At 50.9% G+C, this 16,061-nt stretch overlaps 19 non-coding genes across 19 annotated transcripts; all 19 read left to right on the forward strand.

Annotated features, from left to right (window-relative positions):
- The first annotated feature begins 940 nt into the window (after positions 1–940).
- Trnaa-ugc lies at positions 941–1,013 on the forward strand. Its single transcript has one exon. It is a non-coding gene; the product is annotated as a tRNA-Ala (tRNA).
- A 1,503-nt stretch (positions 1,014–2,516) lies between these two features.
- Positions 2,517–2,589, forward strand: Trnaa-ugc. Its single transcript has one exon. It is a non-coding gene; the product is annotated as a tRNA-Ala (tRNA).
- Positions 2,590–3,005: 416 nt separating this feature from the next.
- On the forward strand, positions 3,006–3,078 carry Trnaa-agc. The gene has a single exon. It is a non-coding gene; the product is annotated as a tRNA-Ala (tRNA).
- A 1,013-nt stretch (positions 3,079–4,091) lies between these two features.
- On the forward strand, positions 4,092–4,164 carry Trnaa-ugc. The gene has a single exon. It is a non-coding gene; the product is annotated as a tRNA-Ala (tRNA).
- Positions 4,165–4,580: 416 nt separating this feature from the next.
- On the forward strand, positions 4,581–4,653 carry Trnaa-agc. The gene has a single exon. It is a non-coding gene; the product is annotated as a tRNA-Ala (tRNA).
- A 1,013-nt stretch (positions 4,654–5,666) lies between these two features.
- Trnaa-ugc lies at positions 5,667–5,739 on the forward strand. Its single transcript has one exon. It is a non-coding gene; the product is annotated as a tRNA-Ala (tRNA).
- A 416-nt stretch (positions 5,740–6,155) lies between these two features.
- Trnaa-agc lies at positions 6,156–6,228 on the forward strand. The gene has a single exon. It is a non-coding gene; the product is annotated as a tRNA-Ala (tRNA).
- A 1,013-nt stretch (positions 6,229–7,241) lies between these two features.
- Trnaa-ugc lies at positions 7,242–7,314 on the forward strand. Its single transcript has one exon. It is a non-coding gene; the product is annotated as a tRNA-Ala (tRNA).
- A 416-nt stretch (positions 7,315–7,730) lies between these two features.
- On the forward strand, positions 7,731–7,803 carry Trnaa-agc. Its single transcript has one exon. It is a non-coding gene; the product is annotated as a tRNA-Ala (tRNA).
- Positions 7,804–8,816: 1,013 nt separating this feature from the next.
- Trnaa-ugc lies at positions 8,817–8,889 on the forward strand. The gene has a single exon. It is a non-coding gene; the product is annotated as a tRNA-Ala (tRNA).
- A 416-nt stretch (positions 8,890–9,305) lies between these two features.
- Positions 9,306–9,378, forward strand: Trnaa-agc. The gene has a single exon. It is a non-coding gene; the product is annotated as a tRNA-Ala (tRNA).
- Positions 9,379–10,391: 1,013 nt separating this feature from the next.
- Trnaa-ugc lies at positions 10,392–10,464 on the forward strand. The gene has a single exon. It is a non-coding gene; the product is annotated as a tRNA-Ala (tRNA).
- Positions 10,465–10,880: 416 nt separating this feature from the next.
- Trnaa-agc lies at positions 10,881–10,953 on the forward strand. Its single transcript has one exon. It is a non-coding gene; the product is annotated as a tRNA-Ala (tRNA).
- Positions 10,954–11,966: 1,013 nt separating this feature from the next.
- Positions 11,967–12,039, forward strand: Trnaa-ugc. The gene has a single exon. It is a non-coding gene; the product is annotated as a tRNA-Ala (tRNA).
- Positions 12,040–12,455: 416 nt separating this feature from the next.
- Positions 12,456–12,528, forward strand: Trnaa-agc. The gene has a single exon. It is a non-coding gene; the product is annotated as a tRNA-Ala (tRNA).
- Positions 12,529–13,541: 1,013 nt separating this feature from the next.
- Trnaa-ugc lies at positions 13,542–13,614 on the forward strand. The gene has a single exon. It is a non-coding gene; the product is annotated as a tRNA-Ala (tRNA).
- Positions 13,615–14,030: 416 nt separating this feature from the next.
- Trnaa-agc lies at positions 14,031–14,103 on the forward strand. Its single transcript has one exon. It is a non-coding gene; the product is annotated as a tRNA-Ala (tRNA).
- Positions 14,104–15,116: 1,013 nt separating this feature from the next.
- Trnaa-ugc lies at positions 15,117–15,189 on the forward strand. The gene has a single exon. It is a non-coding gene; the product is annotated as a tRNA-Ala (tRNA).
- A 416-nt stretch (positions 15,190–15,605) lies between these two features.
- Trnaa-agc lies at positions 15,606–15,678 on the forward strand. The gene has a single exon. It is a non-coding gene; the product is annotated as a tRNA-Ala (tRNA).
- The last annotated feature ends 383 nt before the right edge of the window (positions 15,679–16,061 follow it).

The raw sequence follows: 16,061 nt of genomic DNA on the forward strand, positions 1-16,061 counted from the left end.
ATACGAGCCAACGATTAGCAGCCACAATTGGCAAGCGTGCTGTAATGCGCACGAAGCACCCTCCTCCCACCACTACACATAATTTAGAAACAGTACAAGTGTTCCCATAAGATTCTCAAACCTATGTCGCAAAGATCAGCCTTGCGCCGAATTCACAAAAATCCCACTGCACATTCCAATTCTTGACGTGCAGTCGGCTGCTACTGGTGTTGCTAGTTGTGACTGGCTGATGACAGATGCCGTAGCAATCAATTCATGGAGTGACTTGTATGTTTTGCGATACTCTGTCTCTGACAAGCAAGCAGAGGTGACATAGGCGCGAACACAGGAAGCTTGCAGCCCCTCGCTGCCTGCAGACACCGAACAGCCCACACTAGGAGGGCGGCCTAAGTCGTAGGCGAAATGTGCTCATTCGCTTGTGTGCGACGTCAAGCTCTAAATAAGGCTGTCACTAGCGTGAGCGTTGCGTGAGCGTCGTGTAAAGTCGGAAAAGTCGTCTGCGTGGGTGAGTGCCATGTTTGGGGGAGCGTTTCGTAGTTTGCGCAGTGCAATGGAGACGCGGAAAGTTGTTGTGGCCCAGTCTTTTGCAGTTGGACGACAAGAGTGGTACACAGTAGTAAAGTGCGAGGCAGTGAGTTGGCATGAACAGTCGAGTGCACAATGGGTCTTCAGATGTGCTTTGTTACCTCAGGTGCTGTGTGATTGTCGACATGGAGTGAAAACGGAGCAACTTGTGACTGTCCCTTCAATTTAAGACGTTAAAAACGGACGGAATTTGCAGTCGTAATACAGAGCATCGAAACTACTTGGAACTCTTGCGTATGTGAACGTGTCCGCGCCTTTGTACTCTGGTCCCTTCACCCCTGCAAACCAACCAACCATCGTGTCCGTGCACATAAGAGTAGCAAAGAACGGAGAACAGCGCAGCTTGGTTGTGCTTGGGGGCGTAGCTCAGTTGGTAGAGCGTTCGCTTTGCATGTGAAAGGTCCCGGGTTCAAGCCCCGGCGCCTCCATGTTTTGTGGTCAGTGCGTGGTAAGTGTTGGTCGCGGCGAGCCTAAAGGCACGCAAGATGTTGCAAAGCCAGCGTCACAGACTCGTATACTGACGTAAGGAGAGCAAGACGTAAATGTGAGGACCGGCTGTTGTCGAGGTGTCATCGAGTGCAAATCTGCCTTAGGTATAACGGCCTAACCTCAATGAAGTCTAGAGAGTGACAACACGTTCGTCTACCTCAGAGCGTTGGCCGATACGCTATTTTCGACGTCGTGCGTGCCACTTTGATTTTGGCAACTACGATTCGATACAGAATGCAGGAAACCTGAAAGACACCCTCACGGACACATTGAGAGTAGTGTTTTGTCAGCGGAATAATGGGAGTGCAAGGGTCTGTGTCATTGATATGGCTGTATGTAGCGCGGTTCGTCAGCAGGGGGGCGTAGCTCAGATGGTAGAGCGCTCGCTTAGCATGCGAGAGGTACTGGATCGATACCCAGCGCCTCCAGAATTTTTAACACCCCAACATGCGCACACTGCCATGCAAGTGGAATAATTCACAGCCAGAAAATGTGTCAAGGCAGATACGAGCCAACGATTAGCAGCCACAATTGGCAAGCGTGCTGTAATGCGCACGAAGCACCCTCCTCCCACCACTACACATAATTTAGAAACAGTACAAGTGTTCCCATAAGATTCTCAAACCTATGTCGCAAAGATCAGCCTTGCGCCGAATTCACAAAAATCCCACTGCACATTCCAATTCTTGACGTGCAGTCGGCTGCTACTGGTGTTGCTAGTTGTGACTGCTGATGACAGATGCCGTAGCAATCAATTCATGGAGTGACTTGTATGTTTTGCGATACTCTGTCTCTGACAAGCAAGCAGAGGTGACATAGGCGCGAACACAGGAAGCTTGCAGCCCCTCGCTGCCTGCAGACACCGAACAGCCACACTAGGAGGGCGGCCTAAGTCGTAGGCGAAATGTGCTCATTCGCTTGTGTGCGACGTCAAGCTCTAAATAAGGCTGTCACTAGCGTGAGCGTTGCGTGAGCGTCGTGTAAAGTCGGAAAAGTCGTCTGCGTGGGTGAGTGCCATGTTTGGGGAGCGTTTCGTAGTTTGCGCAGTGCAATGGAGACGCGGAAAGTTGTTGTGGCCCAGTCTTTTGCAGTTGGACGACAAGAGTGGTACACAGTAGTAAAGTGCGAGGCAGTGAGTTGGCATGAACAGTCGAGTGCACAATGGGTCTTCAGATGTGCTTGTTACCTCAGGTGCTGTGTGATTGTCGACATGGAGTGAAAACGGAGCAACTTGTGACTGTCCCTTCAATTTAAGACGTTAAAAACGGACGGAATTTGCAGTCGTAATACCAGAGCATCGAAACTACTTGGAACTCTTGCGTATGTGAACGTGTCCGCGCCTTTGTACTCTGGTCCCTTCACCCCTGCAAACCAAACCAACCATCGTGTCCGTGCACATAAGAGTAGCAAAGAACGGAGAACAGCGCAGCTTGGTTGTGCTTGGGGGCGTAGCTCAGTTGGTAGAGCGTTCGCTTTGCATGTGAAAGGTCCCGGGTTCAAGCCCCGGCGCCTCCATGTTTTGTGGTCAGTGCGTGGTAAGTGTTGGTCGCGGCGAGCCTAAAGGCACGCAAGATGTTGCAAAGCCAGCGTCACAGACTCGTATACTGACGTAAGGAGAGCAAGACGTAAATGTGAGGACCGGCTGTTGTCGAGGTGTCATCGAGTGCAAATCTGCCTTAGGTATAACGGCCTAACCTCAATGAAGTCTAGAGAGTGGACAACACGTTCGTCTACCTCAGAGCGTTGGCCGAACGCTATTTTCGACGTCGTGCGTGCCACTTTGATTTTGGCCAACTACGATTCGATACAGAATGCAGGAAACCTGAAAGACACCCTCACGGACACATTGAGAGTAGTGTTTGTCAGCGGAATAATGGGAGTGCAAGGGTCTGTGTCATTGATATGGCTGTATGTAGCGCGGTTCGTCAGCAGGGGGCGTAGCTCAGATGGTAGAGCGCTCGCTTAGCATGCGAGAGGTACTGGGATCGATACCCAGCGCCTCCAGAATTTTTAACACCCCAACATGCGCACACTGCCATGCAAGTGGAATAATTCACAGCCAGAAAATGTGTCAAGGCAGATACGAGCCAACGATTAGCAGCCACAATTGGCAAGCGTGCTGTAATGCGCACGAAGCACCCTCCTCCCACCACTACACATAATTTAGAAACAGTACAAGTGTTCCCATAAGATTCTCAAACCTATGTCGCAAAGATCAGCCTTGCGCCGAATTCACAAAAATCCCACTGCACATTCCAATTCTTGACGTGCAGTCGGCTGCTACTGGTGTTGCTAGTTGTGACTGCTGATGACAGATGCCGTAGCAATCAATTCATGGAGTGACTTGTATGTTTTGCGATACTCTGTCTCTGACAAGCAAGCAGAGGTGACATAGGCGCGAACACAGGAAGCTTGCAGCCCCTCGCTGCCTGCAGACACCGAACAGCCACACTAGGAGGGCGGCCTAAGTCGTAGGCGAAATGTGCTCATTCGCTTGTGTGCGACGTCAAGCTCTAAATAAGGCTGTCACTAGCGTGAGCGTTGCGTGAGCGTCGTGTAAAGTCGGAAAAGTCGTCTGCGTGGGTGAGTGCCATGTTTGGGGAGCGTTTCGTAGTTTGCGCAGTGCAATGGAGACGCGGAAAGTTGTTGTGGCCCAGTCTTTTGCAGTTGGACGACAAGAGTGGTACACAGTAGTAAAGTGCGAGGCAGTGAGTTGGCATGAACAGTCGAGTGCACAATGGGTCTTCAGATGTGCTTGTTACCTCAGGTGCTGTGTGATTGTCGACATGGAGTGAAAACGGAGCAACTTGTGACTGTCCCTTCAATTTAAGACGTTAAAAACGGACGGAATTTGCAGTCGTAATACCAGAGCATCGAAACTACTTGGAACTCTTGCGTATGTGAACGTGTCCGCGCCTTTGTACTCTGGTCCCTTCACCCCTGCAAACCAACCAACCATCGTGTCCGTGCACATAAGAGTAGCAAAGAACGGAGAACAGCGCAGCTTGGTTGTGCTTGGGGGCGTAGCTCAGTTGGTAGAGCGTTCGCTTTGCATGTGAAAGGTCCCGGGTTCAAGCCCCGGCGCCTCCATGTTTTGTGGTCAGTGCGTGGTAAGTGTTGGTCGCGGCGAGCCTAAAGGCACGCAAGATGTTGCAAAGCCAGCGTCACAGACTCGTATACTGACGTAAGGAGAGCAAGACGTAAATGTGAGGACCGGCTGTTGTCGAGGTGTCATCGAGTGCAAATCTGCCTTAGGTATAACGGCCTAACCTCAATGAAGTCTAGAGAGTGGACAACACGTTCGTCTACCTCAGAGCGTTGGCCGAACGCTATTTTCGACGTCGTGCGTGCCACTTTGATTTTGGCCAACTACGATTCGATACAGAATGCAGGAAACCTGAAAGACACCCTCACGGACACATTGAGAGTAGTGTTTGTCAGCGGAATAATGGGAGTGCAAGGGTCTGTGTCATTGATATGGCTGTATGTAGGGCGGTTCGTCAGCAGGGGGCGTAGCTCAGATGGTAGAGCGCTCGCTTAGCATGCGAGAGGTACTGGGATCGATACCCAGCGCCTCCAGAATTTTTAACACCCCAACATGCGCACACTGCCATGCAAGTGGAATAATTCACAGCCAGAAAATGTGTCAAGGCAGATACGAGCCAACGATTAGCAGCCACAATTGGCAAGCGTGCTGTAATGCGCACGAAGCACCCTCCTCCCACCACTACACATAATTTAGAAACAGTACAAGTGTTCCCATAAGATTCTCAAACCTATGTCGCAAAGATCAGCCTTGCGCCGAATTCACAAAAATCCCACTGCACATTCCAATTCTTGACGTGCAGTCGGCTGCTACTGGTGTTGCTAGTTGTGACTGCTGATGACAGATGCCGTAGCAATCAATTCATGGAGTGACTTGTATGTTTTGCGATACTCTGTCTCTGACAAGCAAGCAGAGGTGACATAGGCGCGAACACAGGAAGCTTGCAGCCCCTCGCTGCCTGCAGACACCGAACAGCCACACTAGGAGGGCGGCCTAAGTCGTAGGCGAAATGTGCTCATTCGCTTGTGTGCGACGTCAAGCTCTAAATAAGGCTGTCACTAGCGTGAGCGTTGCGTGAGCGTCGTGTAAAGTCGGAAAAGTCGTCTGCGTGGGTGAGTGCCATGTTTGGGGAGCGTTTCGTAGTTTGCGCAGTGCAATGGAGACGCGGAAAGTTGTTGTGGCCCAGTCTTTTGCAGTTGGACGACAAGAGTGGTACACAGTAGTAAAGTGCGAGGCAGTGAGTTGGCATGAACAGTCGAGTGCACAATGGGTCTTCAGATGTGCTTGTTACCTCAGGTGCTGTGTGATTGTCGACATGGAGTGAAAACGGAGCAACTTGTGACTGTCCCTTCAATTTAAGACGTTAAAAACGGACGGAATTTGCAGTCGTAATACCAGAGCATCGAAACTACTTGGAACTCTTGCGTATGTGAACGTGTCCGCGCCTTTGTACTCTGGTCCCTTCACCCCTGCAAACCAACCAACCATCGTGTCCGTGCACATAAGAGTAGCAAAGAACGGAGAACAGCGCAGCTTGGTTGTGCTTGGGGGCGTAGCTCAGTTGGTAGAGCGTTCGCTTTGCATGTGAAAGGTCCCGGGTTCAAGCCCCGGCGCCTCCATGTTTTGTGGTCAGTGCGTGGTAAGTGTTGGTCGCGGCGAGCCTAAAGGCACGCAAGATGTTGCAAAGCCAGCGTCACAGACTCGTATACTGACGTAAGGAGAGCAAGACGTAAATGTGAGGACCGGCTGTTGTCGAGGTGTCATCGAGTGCAAATCTGCCTTAGGTATAACGGCCTAACCTCAATGAAGTCTAGAGAGTGGACAACACGTTCGTCTACCTCAGAGCGTTGGCCGAACGCTATTTTCGACGTCGTGCGTGCCACTTTGATTTTGGCCAACTACGATTCGATACAGAATGCAGGAAACCTGAAAGACACCCTCACGGACACATTGAGAGTAGTGTTTGTCAGCGGAATAATGGGAGTGCAAGGGTCTGTGTCATTGATATGGCTGTATGTAGCGCGGTTCGTCAGCAGGGGGCGTAGCTCAGATGGTAGAGCGCTCGCTTAGCATGCGAGAGGTACTGGGATCGATACCCAGCGCCTCCAGAATTTTTAACACCCCAACATGCGCACACTGCCATGCAAGTGGAATAATTCACAGCCAGAAAATGTGTCAAGGCAGATACGAGCCAACGATTAGCAGCCACAATTGGCAAGCGTGCTGTAATGCGCACGAAGCACCCTCCTCCCACCACTACACATAATTTAGAAACAGTACAAGTGTTCCCATAAGATTCTCAAACCTATGTCGCAAAGATCAGCCTTGCGCCGAATTCACAAAAATCCCACTGCACATTCCAATTCTTGACGTGCAGTCGGCTGCTACTGGTGTTGCTAGTTGTGACTGCTGATGACAGATGCCGTAGCAATCAATTCATGGAGTGACTTGTATGTTTTGCGATACTCTGTCTCTGACAAGCAAGCAGAGGTGACATAGGCGCGAACACAGGAAGCTTGCAGCCCCTCGCTGCCTGCAGACACCGAACAGCCACACTAGGAGGGCGGCCTAAGTCGTAGGCGAAATGTGCTCATTCGCTTGTGTGCGACGTCAAGCTCTAAATAAGGCTGTCACTAGCGTGAGCGTTGCGTGAGCGTCGTGTAAAGTCGGAAAAGTCGTCTGCGTGGGTGAGTGCCATGTTTGGGGAGCGTTTCGTAGTTTGCGCAGTGCAATGGAGACGCGGAAAGTTGTTGTGGCCCAGTCTTTTGCAGTTGGACGACAAGAGTGGTACACAGTAGTAAAGTGCGAGGCAGTGAGTTGGCATGAACAGTCGAGTGCACAATGGGTCTTCAGATGTGCTTGTTACCTCAGGTGCTGTGTGATTGTCGACATGGAGTGAAAACGGAGCAACTTGTGACTGTCCCTTCAATTTAAGACGTTAAAAACGGACGGAATTTGCAGTCGTAATACCAGAGCATCGAAACTACTTGGAACTCTTGCGTATGTGAACGTGTCCGCGCCTTTGTACTCTGGTCCCTTCACCCCTGCAAACCAACCAACCATCGTGTCCGTGCACATAAGAGTAGCAAAGAACGGAGAACAGCGCAGCTTGGTTGTGCTTGGGGGCGTAGCTCAGTTGGTAGAGCGTTCGCTTTGCATGTGAAAGGTCCCGGGTTCAAGCCCCGGCGCCTCCATGTTTTGTGGTCAGTGCGTGGTAAGTGTTGGTCGCGGCGAGCCTAAAGGCACGCAAGATGTTGCAAAGCCAGCGTCACAGACTCGTATACTGACGTAAGGAGAGCAAGACGTAAATGTGAGGACCGGCTGTTGTCGAGGTGTCATCGAGTGCAAATCTGCCTTAGGTATAACGGCCTAACCTCAATGAAGTCTAGAGAGTGGACAACACGTTCGTCTACCTCAGAGCGTTGGCCGAACGCTATTTTCGACGTCGTGCGTGCCACTTTGATTTTGGCCAACTACGATTCGATACAGAATGCAGGAAACCTGAAAGACACCCTCACGGACACATTGAGAGTAGTGTTTGTCAGCGGAATAATGGGAGTGCAAGGGTCTGTGTCATTGATATGGCTGTATGTAGCGCGGTTCGTCAGCAGGGGGCGTAGCTCAGATGGTAGAGCGCTCGCTTAGCATGCGAGAGGTACTGGGATCGATACCCAGCGCCTCCAGAATTTTTAACACCCCAACATGCGCACACTGCCATGCAAGTGGAATAATTCACAGCCAGAAAATGTGTCAAGGCAGATACGAGCCAACGATTAGCAGCCACAATTGGCAAGCGTGCTGTAATGCGCACGAAGCACCCTCCTCCCACCACTACACATAATTTAGAAACAGTACAAGTGTTCCCATAAGATTCTCAAACCTATGTCGCAAAGATCAGCCTTGCGCCGAATTCACAAAAATCCCACTGCACATTCCAATTCTTGACGTGCAGTCGGCTGCTACTGGTGTTGCTAGTTGTGACTGCTGATGACAGATGCCGTAGCAATCAATTCATGGAGTGACTTGTATGTTTTGCGATACTCTGTCTCTGACAAGCAAGCAGAGGTGACATAGGCGCGAACACAGGAAGCTTGCAGCCCCTCGCTGCCTGCAGACACCGAACAGCCACACTAGGAGGGCGGCCTAAGTCGTAGGCGAAATGTGCTCATTCGCTTGTGTGCGACGTCAAGCTCTAAATAAGGCTGTCACTAGCGTGAGCGTTGCGTGAGCGTCGTGTAAAGTCGGAAAAGTCGTCTGCGTGGGTGAGTGCCATGTTTGGGGAGCGTTTCGTAGTTTGCGCAGTGCAATGGAGACGCGGAAAGTTGTTGTGGCCCAGTCTTTTGCAGTTGGACGACAAGAGTGGTACACAGTAGTAAAGTGCGAGGCAGTGAGTTGGCATGAACAGTCGAGTGCACAATGGGTCTTCAGATGTGCTTGTTACCTCAGGTGCTGTGTGATTGTCGACATGGAGTGAAAACGGAGCAACTTGTGACTGTCCCTTCAATTTAAGACGTTAAAAACGGACGGAATTTGCAGTCGTAATACCAGAGCATCGAAACTACTTGGAACTCTTGCGTATGTGAACGTGTCCGCGCCTTTGTACTCTGGTCCCTTCACCCCTGCAAACCAACCAACCATCGTGTCCGTGCACATAAGAGTAGCAAAGAACGGAGAACAGCGCAGCTTGGTTGTGCTTGGGGGCGTAGCTCAGTTGGTAGAGCGTTCGCTTTGCATGTGAAAGGTCCCGGGTTCAAGCCCCGGCGCCTCCATGTTTTGTGGTCAGTGCGTGGTAAGTGTTGGTCGCGGCGAGCCTAAAGGCACGCAAGATGTTGCAAAGCCAGCGTCACAGACTCGTATACTGACGTAAGGAGAGCAAGACGTAAATGTGAGGACCGGCTGTTGTCGAGGTGTCATCGAGTGCAAATCTGCCTTAGGTATAACGGCCTAACCTCAATGAAGTCTAGAGAGTGGACAACACGTTCGTCTACCTCAGAGCGTTGGCCGAACGCTATTTTCGACGTCGTGCGTGCCACTTTGATTTTGGCCAACTACGATTCGATACAGAATGCAGGAAACCTGAAAGACACCCTCACGGACACATTGAGAGTAGTGTTTGTCAGCGGAATAATGGGAGTGCAAGGGTCTGTGTCATTGATATGGCTGTATGTAGCGCGGTTCGTCAGCAGGGGGCGTAGCTCAGATGGTAGAGCGCTCGCTTAGCATGCGAGAGGTACTGGGATCGATACCCAGCGCCTCCAGAATTTTTAACACCCCAACATGCGCACACTGCCATGCAAGTGGAATAATTCACAGCCAGAAAATGTGTCAAGGCAGATACGAGCCAACGATTAGCAGCCACAATTGGCAAGCGTGCTGTAATGCGCACGAAGCACCCTCCTCCCACCACTACACATAATTTAGAAACAGTACAAGTGTTCCCATAAGATTCTCAAACCTATGTCGCAAAGATCAGCCTTGCGCCGAATTCACAAAAATCCCACTGCACATTCCAATTCTTGACGTGCAGTCGGCTGCTACTGGTGTTGCTAGTTGTGACTGCTGATGACAGATGCCGTAGCAATCAATTCATGGAGTGACTTGTATGTTTTGCGATACTCTGTCTCTGACAAGCAAGCAGAGGTGACATAGGCGCGAACACAGGAAGCTTGCAGCCCCTCGCTGCCTGCAGACACCGAACAGCCACACTAGGAGGGCGGCCTAAGTCGTAGGCGAAATGTGCTCATTCGCTTGTGTGCGACGTCAAGCTCTAAATAAGGCTGTCACTAGCGTGAGCGTTGCGTGAGCGTCGTGTAAAGTCGGAAAAGTCGTCTGCGTGGGTGAGTGCCATGTTTGGGGAGCGTTTCGTAGTTTGCGCAGTGCAATGGAGACGCGGAAAGTTGTTGTGGCCCAGTCTTTTGCAGTTGGACGACAAGAGTGGTACACAGTAGTAAAGTGCGAGGCAGTGAGTTGGCATGAACAGTCGAGTGCACAATGGGTCTTCAGATGTGCTTGTTACCTCAGGTGCTGTGTGATTGTCGACATGGAGTGAAAACGGAGCAACTTGTGACTGTCCCTTCAATTTAAGACGTTAAAAACGGACGGAATTTGCAGTCGTAATACCAGAGCATCGAAACTACTTGGAACTCTTGCGTATGTGAACGTGTCCGCGCCTTTGTACTCTGGTCCCTTCACCCCTGCAAACCAACCAACCATCGTGTCCGTGCACATAAGAGTAGCAAAGAACGGAGAACAGCGCAGCTTGGTTGTGCTTGGGGGCGTAGCTCAGTTGGTAGAGCGTTCGCTTTGCATGTGAAAGGTCCCGGGTTCAAGCCCCGGCGCCTCCATGTTTTGTGGTCAGTGCGTGGTAAGTGTTGGTCGCGGCGAGCCTAAAGGCACGCAAGATGTTGCAAAGCCAGCGTCACAGACTCGTATACTGACGTAAGGAGAGCAAGACGTAAATGTGAGGACCGGCTGTTGTCGAGGTGTCATCGAGTGCAAATCTGCCTTAGGTATAACGGCCTAACCTCAATGAAGTCTAGAGAGTGGACAACACGTTCGTCTACCTCAGAGCGTTGGCCGAACGCTATTTTCGACGTCGTGCGTGCCACTTTGATTTTGGCCAACTACGATTCGATACAGAATGCAGGAAACCTGAAAGACACCCTCACGGACACATTGAGAGTAGTGTTTGTCAGCGGAATAATGGGAGTGCAAGGGTCTGTGTCATTGATATGGCTGTATGTAGCGCGGTTCGTCAGCAGGGGGCGTAGCTCAGATGGTAGAGCGCTCGCTTAGCATGCGAGAGGTACTGGGATCGATACCCAGCGCCTCCAGAATTTTTAACACCCCAACATGCGCACACTGCCATGCAAGTGGAATAATTCACAGCCAGAAAATGTGTCAAGGCAGATACGAGCCAACGATTAGCAGCCACAATTGGCAAGCGTGCTGTAATGCGCACGAAGCACCCTCCTCCCACCACTACACATAATTTAGAAACAGTACAAGTGTTCCCATAAGATTCTCAAACCTATGTCGCAAAGATCAGCCTTGCGCCGAATTCACAAAAATCCCACTGCACATTCCAATTCTTGACGTGCAGTCGGCTGCTACTGGTGTTGCTAGTTGTGACTGCTGATGACAGATGCCGTAGCAATCAATTCATGGAGTGACTTGTATGTTTTGCGATACTCTGTCTCTGACAAGCAAGCAGAGGTGACATAGGCGCGAACACAGGAAGCTTGCAGCCCCTCGCTGCCTGCAGACACCGAACAGCCACACTAGGAGGGCGGCCTAAGTCGTAGGCGAAATGTGCTCATTCGCTTGTGTGCGACGTCAAGCTCTAAATAAGGCTGTCACTAGCGTGAGCGTTGCGTGAGCGTCGTGTAAAGTCGGAAAAGTCGTCTGCGTGGGTGAGTGCCATGTTTGGGGAGCGTTTCGTAGTTTGCGCAGTGCAATGGAGACGCGGAAAGTTGTTGTGGCCCAGTCTTTTGCAGTTGGACGACAAGAGTGGTACACAGTAGTAAAGTGCGAGGCAGTGAGTTGGCATGAACAGTCGAGTGCACAATGGGTCTTCAGATGTGCTTGTTACCTCAGGTGCTGTGTGATTGTCGACATGGAGTGAAAACGGAGCAACTTGTGACTGTCCCTTCAATTTAAGACGTTAAAAACGGACGGAATTTGCAGTCGTAATACCAGAGCATCGAAACTACTTGGAACTCTTGCGTATGTGAACGTGTCCGCGCCTTTGTACTCTGGTCCCTTCACCCCTGCAAACCAACCAACCATCGTGTCCGTGCACATAAGAGTAGCAAAGAACGGAGAACAGCGCAGCTTGGTTGTGCTTGGGGGCGTAGCTCAGTTGGTAGAGCGTTCGCTTTGCATGTGAAAGGTCCCGGGTTCAAGCCCCGGCGCCTCCATGTTTTGTGGTCAGTGCGTGGTAAGTGTTGGTCGCGGCGAGCCTAAAGGCACGCAAGATGTTGCAAAGCCAGCGTCACAGACTCGTATACTGACGTAAGGAGAGCAAGACGTAAATGTGAGGACCGGCTGTTGTCGAGGTGTCATCGAGTGCAAATCTGCCTTAGGTATAACGGCCTAACCTCAATGAAGTCTAGAGAGTGGACAACACGTTCGTCTACCTCAGAGCGTTGGCCGAACGCTATTTTCGACGTCGTGCGTGCCACTTTGATTTTGGCCAACTACGATTCGATACAGAATGCAGGAAACCTGAAAGACACCCTCACGGACACATTGAGAGTAGTGTTTGTCAGCGGAATAATGGGAGTGCAAGGGTCTGTGTCATTGATATGGCTGTATGTAGCGCGGTTCGTCAGCAGGGGGCGTAGCTCAGATGGTAGAGCGCTCGCTTAGCATGCGAGAGGTACTGGGATCGATACCCAGCGCCTCCAGAATTTTTAACACCCCAACATGCGCACACTGCCATGCAAGTGGAATAATTCACAGCCAGAAAATGTGTCAAGGCAGATACGAGCCAACGATTAGCAGCCACAATTGGCAAGCGTGCTGTAATGCGCACGAAGCACCCTCCTCCCACCACTACACATAATTTAGAAACAGTACAAGTGTTCCCATAAGATTCTCAAACCTATGTCGCAAAGATCAGCCTTGCGCCGAATTCACAAAAATCCCACTGCACATTCCAATTCTTGACGTGCAGTCGGCTGCTACTGGTGTTGCTAGTTGTGACTGCTGATGACAGATGCCGTAGCAATCAATTCATGGAGTGACTTGTATGTTTTGCGATACTCTGTCTCTGACAAGCAAGCAGAGGTGACATAGGCGCGAACACAGGAAGCTTGCAGCCCCTCGCTGCCTGCAGACACCGAACAGCCACACTAGGAGGGCGGCCTAAGTCGTAGGCGAAATGTGCTCATTCGCTTGTGTGCGACGTCAAGCTCTAAATAAGGCTGTCACTAGCGTGAGCGTTGCGTGAGCGTCGTGTAAAGTCGGAAAAGTCGTCTGCGTGGGTGAGTGCCATGTTTGGGGAGCGTTTCGTAGTTTGCGCAGTGCAATGGAGACGCGGAAAGTTGTTGTGGCCCAGTCTTTTGCAGTTGGACGACAAGAGTGGTACACAGTAGTAAAGTGCGAGGCAGTGAGTTGGCATGAACAGTCGAGTGCACAATGGGTCTTCAGATGTGCTTGTTACCTCAGGTGCTGTGTGATTGTCGACATGGAGTGAAAACGGAGCAACTTGTGACTGTCCCTTCAATTTAAGACGTTAAAAACGGACGGAATTTGCAGTCGTAATACCAGAGCATCGAAACTACTTGGAACTCTTGCGTATGTGAACGTGTCCGCGCCTTTGTACTCTGGTCCCTTCACCCCTGCAAACCAACCAACCATCGTGTCCGTGCACATAAGAGTAGCAAAGAACGGAGAACAGCGCAGCTTGGTTGTGCTTGGGGGCGTAGCTCAGTTGGTAGAGCGTTCGCTTTGCATGTGAAAGGTCCCGGGTTCAAGCCCCGGCGCCTCCATGTTTTGTGGTCAGTGCGTGGTAAGTGTTGGTCGCGGCGAGCCTAAAGGCACGCAAGATGTTGCAAAGCCAGCGTCACAGACTCGTATACTGACGTAAGGAGAGCAAGACGTAAATGTGAGGACCGGCTGTTGTCGAGGTGTCATCGAGTGCAAATCTGCCTTAGGTATAACGGCCTAACCTCAATGAAGTCTAGAGAGTGGACAACACGTTCGTCTACCTCAGAGCGTTGGCCGAACGCTATTTTCGACGTCGTGCGTGCCACTTTGATTTTGGCCAACTACGATTCGATACAGAATGCAGGAAACCTGAAAGACACCCTCACGGACACATTGAGAGTAGTGTTTGTCAGCGGAATAATGGGAGTGCAAGGGTCTGTGTCATTGATATGGCTGTATGTAGCGCGGTTCGTCAGCAGGGGGCGTAGCTCAGATGGTAGAGCGCTCGCTTAGCATGCGAGAGGTACTGGGATCGATACCCAGCGCCTCCAGAATTTTTAACACCCCAACATGCGCACACTGCCATGCAAGTGGAATAATTCACAGCCAGAAAATGTGTCAAGGCAGATACGAGCCAACGATTAGCAGCCACAATTGGCAAGCGTGCTGTAATGCGCACGAAGCACCCTCCTCCCACCACTACACATAATTTAGAAACAGTACAAGTGTTCCCATAAGATTCTCAAACCTATGTCGCAAAGATCAGCCTTGCGCCGAATTCACAAAAATCCCACTGCACATTCCAATTCTTGACGTGCAGTCGGCTGCTACTGGTGTTGATAGTTGTGACTGCTGATGACAGATGCCGTAGCAATCAATTCATGGAGTGACTTGTATGTTTTGCGATACTCTGTCTCTGACAAGCAAGCAGAGGTGACATAGGCGCGAACACAGGAAGCTTGCAGCCCCTCGCTGCCTGCAGACACCGAACAGCCACACTAGGAGGGCGGCCTAAGTCGTAGGCGAAATGTGCTCATTCGCTTGTGTGCGACGTCAAGCTCTAAATAAGGCTGTCACTAGCGTGAGCGTTGCGTGAGCGTCGTGTAAAGTCGGAAAAGTCGTCTGCGTGGGTGAGTGCCATGTTTGGGGAGCGTTTCGTAGTTTGCGCAGTGCAATGGAGACGCGGAAAGTTGTTGTGGCCCAGTCTTTTGCAGTTGGACGACAAGAGTGGTACACAGTAGTAAAGTGCGAGGCAGTGAGTTGGCATGAACAGTCGAGTGCACAATGGGTCTTCAGATGTGCTTGTTACCTCAGGTGCTGTGTGATTGTCGACATGGAGTGAAAACGGAGCAACTTGTGACTGTCCCTTCAATTTAAGACGTTAAAAACGGACGGAATTTGCAGTCGTAATACCAGAGCATCGAAACTACTTGGAACTCTTGCGTATGTGAACGTGTCCGCGCCTTTGTACTCTGGTCCCTTCACCCCTGCAAACCAACCAACCATCGTGTCCGTGCACATAAGAGTAGCAAAGAACGGAGAACAGCGCAGCTTGGTTGTGCTTGGGGGCGTAGCTCAGTTGGTAGAGCGTTCGCTTTGCATGTGAAAGGTCCCGGGTTCAAGCCCCGGCGCCTCCATGTTTTGTGGTCAGTGCGTGGTAAGTGTTGGTCGCGGCGAGCCTAAAGGCACGCAAGATGTTGCAAAGCCAGCGTCACAGACTCGTATACTGACGTAAGGAGAGCAAGACGTAAATGTGAGGACCGGCTGTTGTCGAGGTGTCATCGAGTGCAAATCTGCCTTAGGTATAACGGCCTAACCTCAATGAAGTCTAGAGAGTGGACAACACGTTCGTCTACCTCAGAGCGTTGGCCGAACGCTATTTTCGACGTCGTGCGTGCCACTTTGATTTTGGCCAACTACGATTCGATACAGAATGCAGGAAACCTGAAAGACACCCTCACGGACACATTGAGAGTAGTGTTTGTCAGCGGAATAATGGGAGTGCAAGGGTCTGTGTCATTGATATGGCTGTATGTAGCGCGGTTCGTCAGCAGGGGGCGTAGCTCAGATGGTAGAGCGCTCGCTTAGCATGCGAGAGGTACTGGGATCGATACCCAGCGCCTCCAGAATTTTTAACACCCCAACATGCGCACACTGCCATGCAAGTGGAATAATTCACAGCCAGAAAATGTGTCAAGGCAGATACGAGCCAACGATTAGCAGCCACAATTGGCAAGCGTGCTGTAATGCGCACGAAGCACCCTCCTCCCACCACTACACATAATTTAGAAACAGTACAAGTGTTCCCATAAGATTCTCAAACCTATGTCGCAAAGATCAGCCTTGCGCCGAATTCACAAAAATCCCACTGCACATTCCAATTCTTGACGTGCAGTCGGCTGCTACTGGTGTTGCTAGTTGTGACTGCTGATGACAGATGCCGTAGCAATCAATTCATGGAGTGACTTGTATGTTTTGCGATACTCTGTCTCTGACAAGCAAGCAGAGG

Source organism: Schistocerca piceifrons, unplaced genomic scaffold (assembly GCF_021461385.2).
Source record: "Schistocerca piceifrons isolate TAMUIC-IGC-003096 unplaced genomic scaffold, iqSchPice1.1 HiC_scaffold_1270, whole genome shotgun sequence".
NCBI lineage: Eukaryota > Metazoa > Arthropoda > Insecta > Orthoptera > Acrididae > Schistocerca > Schistocerca piceifrons.